Source organism: Eleutherodactylus coqui, chromosome 11, assembly GCF_035609145.1.
Source record: "Eleutherodactylus coqui strain aEleCoq1 chromosome 11, aEleCoq1.hap1, whole genome shotgun sequence".
Lineage (NCBI taxonomy): Eukaryota > Metazoa > Chordata > Amphibia > Anura > Eleutherodactylidae > Eleutherodactylus > Eleutherodactylus coqui.
In genome coordinates, this window is record NC_089847.1 from 99,221,101 (window position 1) to 99,233,102 (window position 12,002).

The following is a 12,002-nucleotide window of genomic DNA, read 5'->3' on the forward strand; positions in this document are numbered from 1 at the left end:
AATAAACGTGAATTTTTCTGCATGGAAAAAAAAGACAACCCCTGAAAATAAGACGTAGCGCATCTTAGGGAGCAAAAATCAATATAAGACGCTGTCTTATTTGGGGGGAAACAGGAGATATATACGCAACACAGGTTATATATATATATATATATATATATATATTTACACAACGCATTGTATATCACCTACTATGTATACACAGAACGCAAGGTATATCACCATATATATATGTACAGAACGCACAGTATATCTCCTTTTATATATATATATATATATATATATATACACAACACAAGGTATGTCACCTTGTATATAATAAAAATATATATACAGCGAAGGGAAGGGTATATCACCTACTATATTTTTTACACACAACGAAGGGTATATAACCGAGTATAATATATATATGTATATATATATATATACACACACAATGCCCTGCCTAGGGTACATTGCCTAGTATATATATGTAGTGGCCCAAAACAACGGGGTCACTCCAAAAATGCATCCTATATGTAGTCTGTGTTGTCTTGTATATTGTCTTCGAATGTGGAAAGATTCAGCAAAAGGTGTATTGGTGTTTGCAGGAATGAAAGGGTTAAAGTCTGCAAATAAGTTGTCTCTTTCTGTAAATGTATCGATTTATGTTGAGAAGTTGTGGTCACCTGACCATGCTTCATATTAATCTTTGGAAAATGTGTGTGCCAGAGAGTTTTTGCAAAGACTTGATTCTGTAAGGCCTCATGTCCCCTGGGAAATTTGGGCTTGGGCGGATTCTCCATGCAGAATCCCGCAGCGGGTCCCTCTTTTCCCGCAGACATGAGGCCTGAAAATAAGACTTACTAACCTGTCTGAACGCTGCAGAACCGCCCTCCGTCGCGGCCGGATCTTCTTTTTTCGGCCTGGTGGATGTGCTCCGCACGCCGGGCACATCTTTTTCTTTTTTTGAACTCCTGCTCTCCCGCACTCCTGAGGCACAGCAGAAATACAGCTGCGGGTGTGCCGCGGGAGCCGGCGACTTCCATAGGCTTCAATGGAAGCCGCGGGAAACCCGCACGAAATGGAGTATGATGCGGGTGTTTTCCCGCATGTGCGATCCACGTGTCAGGGAGAAATGGCATCCGCAGGTATTTAATTACCTGCGGGTATCCAATGCATCCCTGTGGGGCGCCGATCACACGTGCGGGACACCCACGCGTATTTGTTAAATCCATTTGGCTAGTGGACATGAGGCCTAAGGCTGGGTTCACACAGGGCGGATTTGCCACAGAAATTCCGTGCAGAATTCCGTGCGACAAATCCGCCTGCAGCCGCTAATCCCGCCATTAGTCAGTCATGTGGACGAGAGTTGTTAAAAATCTCGTCCAAATGAGAAGGCCAATCCACTGCGGCAAAGCCGGCAGAAGCTGGCGCTGTGGCGCGGATTCCCTGGCCACAGCATGTCTTTTTTTCCCCCCCGTTACGGCCACGCTCCTCTCTATGGGAGCAGCGGCCGCAACGGAAAAGCGTGCGGCTAAGCTGCTCCAAAACCCGCGGGTTTTGAAGTTGCGCTTTTCCGTTGGAAATCTCGTGTTTTTTCACTGCGGCAAAACCGAGAGATTTCCACTGGGAATTTGACCCTTGTGACACCAGCCTAAGGAGTGATGAGTTTTGTAAGAGGAGCTGGTAGGAGCCAGAGCTGCTTGGACCCCACGGACACCGAATAGTCTGTGCGTGGAATGATGGAAGAAGCTGAGTGGTATATTAGCAGCTGCCCTGGGACTACTACACCCCTGAATTTCCTAGTATGAGCGGATGGGAGGATTGTGTCAAACATGGCTGAGTGCCGCCTTTAGGGCTTTATGATGACGGCTCGAGAGTTGGTAGAAGTAAGAAAGAGTCCTTTACTGGGAGTCACACAGATGACGAGGACTGTGGGCCCGATATTCACCTTAGATTTGCCTCCCTGTCATCCCACCCATTGTGCCGGCACCAGTGTACTGTATTGGTCTTCGTATTACGTTGGACTGTTACTATTGGATTATTAAGTACAGATAGCACTGTCGACCGTTCCTGGCTTTGCTGTTATACAATATCCCCTGTGTGTGTGGACCATTTGCTTAACCATCCCATGGCTTCACTGCAGATGAAGGAACGGTGGCGTCACGTGACAAACCGAAGACCCTTAGGCCTCATGTCCACGGGGAAATTTGGGCCCGCACGGATTCTCTATGCAGAATCCCGAAGCGGGTTCCTCCTTCCCCGCAGACATGAGGCCTCAAAATCAATTATACTCACCTCTCCGGATGCTGCGGATCTCTCCCCCGTCGCAGACGGATCTTCTTTCTGTGGCCCAAGGGTTGTGCAGCGTGCCGAGCGCATGCGCCGCGCACATTTTTTTCTTCTGAACTCCTGCTTTACCGCGATCCCGTGGCACAGCAGAAATACAGCTGCGGGTGTGCCGTGGGATCGGACGGCTTCCATAGGCTTCAATGAAAGCCGCAGGAAACGTACGCGCGGGACATCTGCACAAAATGGAGCATGCTGCAGGTGTTTTCCTGCACGTGCGATCCGCGTGCCAGGAAAAAATGACATCCACAGGTATTTAATTATCTGCGGGTGTCCAATGATTCCCTATGGGCACAGATCCCGCGTGCGAGACACCCGTGCAAATTTGCTAATTCTATTTTGCCCATGGACATTGGGCCTTAAAGTAAACCCCCGTTGGGATTTCCCCCATTCATTAAGCCTGCCTTCGGCTCCTGATACGGGTCCCGTGATACCCTCAGGCTAGGGTCACATGGGAGGGAAATCTCACGGAATGACCACACCGAAATACGGCGAGATTTTCGTGGGATAAGCGCAGCTTCAAAACAAGCGGCCTTTCGCTGCGGGTTTTGGAGCGGTTTCGCTGTCGGCTTTGAATTCCGCGACGCATGTCAGTTTCCATGTGGCTTGGCCGTAACATGTAGACGAGATTTTTGCCAGTCTCGTCTACTTTGCTGGATGAGAAAGTCTGCACAGAAATTCCGCAGCAATTTCGCCCCCTGTGAACCCAGCCTCAGGGTAGAAGATGGTAGAGCCCTGTGACAAGGCTCAAACTCTACCCTGCTGTCTCCTAGACTGAGGGCCCGCTCCTCGGACGCTGCGTATATATACACAAAGCAGGGTATATCACCTAGTACAGTGGTGGTGAACCTATGGCACGTATGCCTGAGGCAGCACACAGAGTCTTCCCTGCTGGCAGCATTGCCGTAGGCCGCTCACCACGTTTGTGAATACCAGCAGGGGCCGCGGCTCTCCTGTCGATATTCATTCAGCAGCGCTAATCCCGGCGCACACTGTGATGTCCTCCCCCCTCCTCCTCTTAGGTTCTGCGAGAGCAGGGGGAGGAGGCGTCCGGCAGCACACTGACATCAGTGTGTCCCTGCGATCAGTGCTGCTAGCAGTGTGCCTGGCAGAGCAACACGAGGTGGAGGGGGTAAGTATATGGGTCTCAGGGGGACACCGTAGGCTGGGGGCCGCTGTGGGATGTCACTATTATACTGGGGCCGCTGTGGGATGTCACTATCATACTGGGGCCGCTGTGGGATGTCACTATTATACTGGGGTCCACTGTGGGGTGTCACTATTACTGCTGGGGGCCGCTGTGGGGTGTTACTATTACTGCTGGGAGCCACTGTGGGATGTCACAATTATACTGGGGGCCGCTGTGGGGTATCACGATGATCCTGGGGGCCACTGTGGGGTGTCACAATGATACTGGGGGGCGCTGTGGGGTGTCACTATTATATTGGGGGCCGCTGTGGGATGTCACTATTATACTGGTGGCCGCTATGGGGTGTAACTATTATACTGGGCGTCGCTGTGGGGTGTCACTATTATATTAGGGTCCGCTGTGGGATGTCACTATGATACTGGGAGCCACTGTGGGATGTCACTATGATTCTGGGGGCCGCTGTGTGGTGTCACTATTAAACTGGGGGCCACTGTGGGAAAACCCTATTATACTGAGGGCTGCTGTGAGGTGTCACTATGATACTGGGGGCTGCTGTAGGATGTCACTATTATACTGGGGCCGCTGAGGGTGACACTATTATTCTGGGGGCCGCTGTGGGGTGTCACTATTACTGCTGGGGGCCGCTGTGTGGTGTCACTATTACTGCTGGGGGCCGGTGTGGGGTGTTACTATTACTGCTGGGGGCCACTTTGGGATGTCACTATTATATTGGGGGCCACTGTGGGATGTCACTATTATACTGGGGGGCCGCTGTGGGATGTCACTATTATACTGGGGGGCCACTGTGGGATGTCACTATTATACTAGGGGGCCACTGTGGGATGTCACTATTATACTGGGGGGACACTGTGGGATGTCACTATTATACAGGGGGCCGCTGTGGGGTGTCACTATTATACTGGGGGCCGCTGTAGGATGTCACTATTATACAGGGGGCCATTGTGGGATGTCACTATTATACTGGGGGCCGCTGTGGGGTGTCACTATAATACTGGGGGCCGCTGTTGGGTATCACTATGATACTAGGGGCACTGTCGGATGTCACTATTATACTGGGGGCCACTGTGGGGTGTCACTATTATATTAGGGGCCACTATGGGATGTCAATATGATACTGGGAGCCGCTGTAGGATGTCACTATGATACTGGGGTTGCTGTGGGATGTCACTATGATACTGGGGGCCGCTGTGGGAAGTCACTATTATACTGACGGCTGCTGTGGGATGTCACTATTATACTGTGGTTCGCTGGGGGGTGCCAATATTATTCTGGGGGCCGCTGTGGGGTGTCACTATGATACTGGGGGCCGCTGTGGGATGTCACTATTATACTGGGGGCCGTAGTGGTGTGTCAATATGATGCTGGGGGCCGCTGTGGAATGTCACCGTTACTACTGGGGGCCGCTGTGGGATGTCACCGTTACTACTGGGGGCCGCTGTGGGATGTCACCGTTACTACTGGCGGCCAGTGTGGTAATAGTGACATTCCACAGTGGCCCCCGGTAGTAATGGTGACCCCCCCACAGCGGCTCCCAGTAGTAATAGTGACCCCCCACAGCGGCTCCCAGTAGTAATAATGACCCCCCACAGCAACTCCCAGTAGTAATAGTGACCCCCCACAGCGACTCCCAGTAGTAATAGTGACCCCCCCCCCACAGCGACTCCAAGTAGTAATAGTGACCCCCCACAGTGGCCCCCGGTAGTAATCGTGACCCCCCCCACAGCGGCTCCCAGTAGTAATAGTGACCCCCCACAGCAACTCCCAGTAGTAATAGTGACCCCCCACAGCGACTCCCAGTAGTAATAGTGACCCCCCCCCCACAGCGACTCCAAGTAGTAATAGTGACCCCCCACAGCGACTCCAAGTAGTAATAGTGACCCCCCATAGTGGCTCCCAGTAGCAATAGTGACATCGCACTGCGGCCCCCAATAGTAATAGTAATATTCCACAGTGGCCCCCAGTAGTAATAGCACCCCCCCCCCGAGACCCATATACTTACCTCAATCTCCTCGTGAAAGCGTTGCTGCTCCTTTGCTCAGCGCCGCTGGTGGTGCTGATCCCATGTGCACATTGTGGCTTCAGTGTGTGTAGCTGGACGCCTCTTCCCTTTGCACTGGCGGAACCTAAAGGAAGACATCAGGGGAGGAGGAGGAGGATCCCGGCTGCACACTGACATCACAGTGTGAACCTGGGATCAACGCTGCTAGGAGTGTAGCTGAGTGAATGCTGGCAGGACAGCTGCGACCCCTGCCAGTGTTCACTTACGTTGTGAGCGGCCAATGGCAGTACCTGCCGGCAGGGAGTGCTCTGCGTGCCGCCTCTAACACGCATGCCATAGGTTCACCACCACTGCGCTAGATCTTCCAAACTCTGTTATACCACCTCTAGCTTGGATACAGGGTATGTTACAGCTGAGCATAGAGGCTCTAGTACCCTGCTATACCCCCTGTAGCTTAGATACAAGATGTGATACGGGTGGGCATGGAGCCTCTAGTACCCTGTTGTACCACCTCTCGCTTGGATACAAGATGTGATACAGGTGAGCATGGAGGCTCTAGTACCCTGTTGTACTGCCTCTGGCATGGATACAAGGTGTGATACGGGCAGGCATGGATATATACAGGTTCTGTATGATACTCTGCAGCATGTTGCTCCACATCTGCTGGTACTGAGCCTCTGGATCGTCCAAACTCTGTTGTACCACCTCTAGCTTGAATACAAAATGCGATATGCGTGGGCATGGAGGCTCTAGTACCCTGCTGTACCACCTCTAGCTTGCATACAAGATGTGATACGGGCGGGCATGGAGGCTCTAGTACCCTATTGTATTGCCAGCTTGGATACAAGATGTGATACGGGCGGGCATGGAGCCTCTAGTATCCTGTTGTACGGCCTCTAGCTTGGATACCAGATGTAATACGGGCGGGCGTGAAGGCTCTAGTACCCTGTTGTATCGCCAGTTTGGATACAAGATGTAATACAAATGGGTATGGAGGCTCTAGTACCCTGTTTTACCGTCTCTAGCTTGGATACAAGATGTGATATAGGTGGGTATGGAGGCTCTAGTACCCTGTTGTACACCCTCTAGCTTGGATACAAGATGTGATGCGGGCGAGTGTGGAGTCTCTAGTACCATGTTGTACCACCTGTTTGGATACAAGACGTGATACGGATGGGTATGGAGGATCTGGTACCTTGTTGCATCGCTTGCAGCTTGGATACAAAATGGGATATGGCCGGGCATGGAGCCTCTAGCTTGTGTACAAGATGTGATGCGGGCGAGTGTGGAGTCTCTAGTACTATGTTGTACCACCTGTTTGGATACAAGACGTGATACCGATGGGTATGGAGGCTCTGGTACTTTGTTGCACCGCTTGTAGCTTAGATACAAAATGGGATATGGGTGGGCATGGAGCCTCTAGTATCCTGTTGTACCGCCTCTAGCTTGGATACAAGATGTAATACGGACGGGCGTGGAGGCTTTAGCACCCTGTTGTACCGTCAGTTTGGATACAAGATGTAATACAGGTGGGTATGGAGGCTCTAGTACCCTGTTGCAAGTCTCTAGCTTGAATACAAGATGTGATAGGGGCGGGCATGAGGCTCTAGTACCCTAGCAAAAGAAATGTATCAGCAGCACTCAAATAGCCGTGTGCAAGAAACACTATAGCTGGGAAAGAATTATCTAATCACGTCGCAATGCGTATAGATAATGCCAAGCCAACCTCAAGGTTGCAGACCACCAACCAAAGTAAGCCAATGTATAGAAAAAGAGGAGGCAGCATAAATGGTGCTTCAAAAAGTAAAAAAATATATCCTTTATTGTTCCATTTTTTTTTTTTTTTAAAGACAGACAACGTTTCGACCTGTGTCGGTCTTTATCAAGCCATAGAGATAGTGAAACAAAGCAAACGATCCATGTTCCTGGATCCAGGAACATGGATCATTTGCTTTGTTTCACTATCTCTACAAGATGTGATACAAGATGTGATACAGGCGGGCAAACCGCCTCTAGCTTCTATACAAGGTGTGATATGGGCAGACGTGGAGGCTCTAGTACCCTGTTGTATTGCCAGTTTGAATACAAGATGAGATACTGCGGGCATGGAGGCCCTGTTGTACCGCCTCTGGCATGGATACAAGGTGTGATACGGGCAGGCACAGGTTCTGTATGATGCCCTGCAGCATATCGCTCCACATTTGCTGTTACTGAGCCTCTAGATCGTCCAAACTTGTTGGCTGTCGAAGTTGGCGTCCCAGATGGTCCCACATATTAATCCAGTGACTAAGCAGCAACGGAAGTGTGACAATATTGTGGGTGCTGCTGTGATCCCCTTGTGTGTGCGGTCGAGCATTATCCTGCTGGACAATATACAGGAGATGAATAACTTATAAGGGTATGCGCCTACGCTGATACAATGGGTGATACAATCGCGCAAGATTTGTGCGTTTTGAGATGTACAAATCTGAACCACATTCTTCTGAATGGAGTCATACACATGAGCGATGCGATGCAGGAAACAAATCACGACGTGTTCTATCTGGCATCGCAGCGTCCATTGTTTTCAATGGGGCCCGCCGAAGCAATGGGGGAGAAAAGGGATCGCAGAGTTTCTCCCATTCTCTGCCGCGGCACCATATCGCACTCACCTGTGAAGTTAGCCTAACTTAGTTGTGACTTTGGACAGTATTGTGTCACCCATTAGACTGTGCGGCACATGACCTGTACATAGAAACTGGCCTACTGTAAGCAATAATGCATTGCAGTACAAAAGTACTGCAATGCAACGTCATAGCAATCAAAGATTTTATGGTTCAAGTCCCCCACAGTGACATGAAAGAAAAAGAAAAAAAGTGCAAAAGAAGGGACATAAAAATAAAATAAACTCTTTTTGCGCACTTTCCCGTTTCTCTTTAAAAAAAAATTAAACCCACATTTTTGGTATCCGTAACGACCTGTACAGTGAATTGAACGCACTATTCATCTTGCACAGCAGAAACGTAAATATAAACCCTAAAAAAAGCAGAGGCAAAATGCTCATTTTGTTCATATTGCCTCCCAAAATAACGCCAAGTCAGCGGAAAAATAAAAAGTTATGTCTTTGGAGAAACTGGAGATGAAAATGCCCCAAAAATCATCACGCCTTTATGGCCAAAATAGGCGGAGCGATCAGCTGGGAGGGCTGGACCATCTACTAGCAGCTTATTCGGCTCCAAAGTCCACCCCTCCCAACCCCTTAGTCGTGGATGAAGCAGTAGGCATCATCCATGTAGCGCTGCCAAGTCTCACATGTGCGCCACGAGGTCTTCAGCTGGCGCATGCACAGATGAACTGTCTCTTTTGGGGGAACATTCCCGTTACTCGTTGCTCATGCAGCGGTTGTGACCTCACGGCGTTCACAAGTGCAAGTGCAAAATAACGCAGCATGTCCTGTTTTGACGCAATTCCACTGCAAGAACTGCTCATTCTTTGCTACGGAAGTCTGAAAAAAATCGCATCGCACTCGCATGCCATGCGGTTTACATGAGTGCGATGCGTTTTTCCCATTTTAGCTATTGCAGCAACACGTGTAAAAACGCACGTGCAGTGATGCGAATAGCGCATTTTGAACATGGGAACGTTTAGCCGAAACCTCGATAACGCAGGTTTACAACTGCGATTTTTTCTGCCCTATATCGCACTGGCCCGTGTAAATACAGTGTAAAGCACGCGGTGCGGAGCGCGGTGCGTAAGGGTATATTCAGCAAACCTGAGAACCCCGGCAGTTTTGGCGCAGATGTGAGATGTGTTTTTTGGTCACATGGTTTTTACAGGTAAAAGTACACGCGGTCTTTGATGTGGTTCTCAGCCGCACCCTGACTGCGACACGTGAATACGCTTTACGGACGCTTTTACTCTCGCGCATTTATAGTGACGTATTTTTAGGGACGTTTTTCTGGGTGATTTTTTTCCATAAACCCTGCGGCCGGATTTTAGCGGTAGATCAACAGCGAAGTGTGGAGCGCCATAAACACTACAGGGATCCTTTGTGGGGGGAGGGTTCTCCTTTAGTCGGGCGTTTCTTGGGTCAGTGGCTATTTTTGTAATCGCAGCATCCTGCGGGTTTGGCGTTACTGCAGGTCGCCGCATCGTATGTGGTGCAAACATGTCAGCGCTGGGACAGGAAGAACAGACGGGCTCATTAATCTAATCTATCTAGAAGACAAACTGGCCTTGTTGCCCATAGCAACCAATCAGAGCACAGCTGTCATTTTACTAGAGCAGTTTCAGAAATCAGAGCTGTGCTGTGATTGGTTGCTATGGGCAACAAGGCCAAATTTTCTTTCAGACAGTTTTGACAAATGAAGGCCAGAGAAGGGTGGTAGCGCCCTGGTTTGAGAGGCCTGCGGCCGGTCCTGCCCACCTGTGAGGGTGTGTGTATGTGTGGTCGTCTGTGGTCACAGGGGTTTCTATAGAATTCCTGTGAGGTCACAGCGGTCTGCAGTTCTAGAAGCAGATAGAACCCGTCCACACAGGCAGTTCCTGCAGCAGCGGCACTACAACAGTCACCGGAGCTCTGCTGCCTCTGCTACACCTCATAACTTCTCCTCAACCGTTGGCTGCGTACATCATCCCTGTCCGAGAGGAGCTTCTGGGCGCTCCAGGTGGACGTTACGTGGATATAACCGCTGTTGCTCGCTGTTAGCAGCCTACATCATCCCTGTCCGAGAGGAGCTTCTGGATGCTCTAGGTGGACGTTAGGTGGATATAACCGCTGCTGCTCGCTGTTAGCAGCCTTCATCATCCCTGTCCAAGAGGAGCTTCTGGACGCTCTAGATAGACGTTACGTGGATATAACCGCTGCTGCTCGCTGTTAGCAGCCTACATCATCCCTGTCCGAGAGGAGCTTCTGGACACTCCAGGTGGACGTTACGTGGATATAACCGCTGCTGCTCACTGTTAGCAGCCTACATCATCCCTGTCCGAGAGGAGCTTCTGGACGCTTTAGGTGGACGTTACGTGGATATAACCGCTGCTGCTCACTGTTAGCAGCCTACATCATCCCTGTCCGAGAGGAGCTTCTGGACGCTGTAGGTGGACGTTACGTGGATATAACCGCTGCTGCTCACTGTTAGCAGCCTACATCATCCCTGTCCGAGAGGAGCTTCTGGACACTCCAGGTGGACGTTACATGGATATAACCGCTGTTGCTCGCTGTTAGCAGCCTACATCATCCCTGTCTGGAGGAGCTTCTGGACGCTCACAGATAAGTGTCACATCTCTCTACACTAATTGTGTTTTCATGTTTATATACTGAGCCGGTGATTGTTAGATATCATGGGGAACCCTTTTATATGAGGGGATTGTATTCTCAGCCGCTCGCGGAGGGCTAACTCACACGGGTACATCCGGGCGCCGATGCGCCCGTCTTCCTGCATGAAGAAGATGGCACTGCAGGTGCGGACGACTCTCCGCAGCGCTGGAAGAAAGAACACATGACCGACAATGGAGCTGCTTATGTGTTCTTTCTCCGCACCTGCAGTGCGGCCGTGCAGGAAGCGGGCACATTGGCGCCTGGATGCGCCCGTGTGACTAAGCCCTAAAGAGTATCTAATAGACAAGTAATTCCTTTATACTGCATTTGCATTTTTTTTGTGTCTTTTTGATGCGCTTTGCTGCTAAACTGCAGCAAAAATAATGTAATTTTTTTTTAACCCCTAAAGGACCACTTTTTAGGGATTTTACCCCGTATGGTGATTTTACTGCCCTATTTTTTTTGTTTGTTTTCTTTAGCTACCAAAATTGTATTTTTGTTGCATTTTTCTTTCTATGACATACCTGGCTATTTTTTTCATATCTTTTTTTCCGTTTTTTTAATTTTTTATTGAGGGTAATAAGCTAAAATGCTGTTCAAAATTAGTATATTTACACTAACATAAAGTAGGGGAATGGGTTTCTCATTTTGGTTTGGCCGTATGGATATATAATTTGTATGGTTTTGGATTACAGGGCGTAAATGGCGACGATTTTGGCTGGCATCTGTGTTGGGATCTTTGTTTAATATATATATATATATAATTCTGTATTTATTCTTTTTAACATCAAACACCTCCTGGGGGGTCATTTATATTGCCTCTTTTTTTTCTATTTCACACTTTTCCACTATAGCTGAAGCATCCATATGAGCCCCAGTTGGGCATTTTCCCACCACGAATTGCGCATGCATGAGTGATATGCGGAGAATGGAGGCAATGAAAGTATATGGGCTTCCATTGCTCCATCACACCTGCGTGTGGGCACTGCCTATCGAAGCTTGTTTGGGCTGCGTATCAATACGCTGTCCATACACAATACATTGCATACAGGCAGCGTTTCCATACACATCCCTGCAGACTGCGCATGTGCGTGACTACAGATTCCCAGGCATGCGCAGTGCCATACGCAGCCCATAAACGGTCTCTGCTAGAGGAGTGTATTGGCTATATATGTGTACATCACTGCGGGAGACCCGGAGTGTTT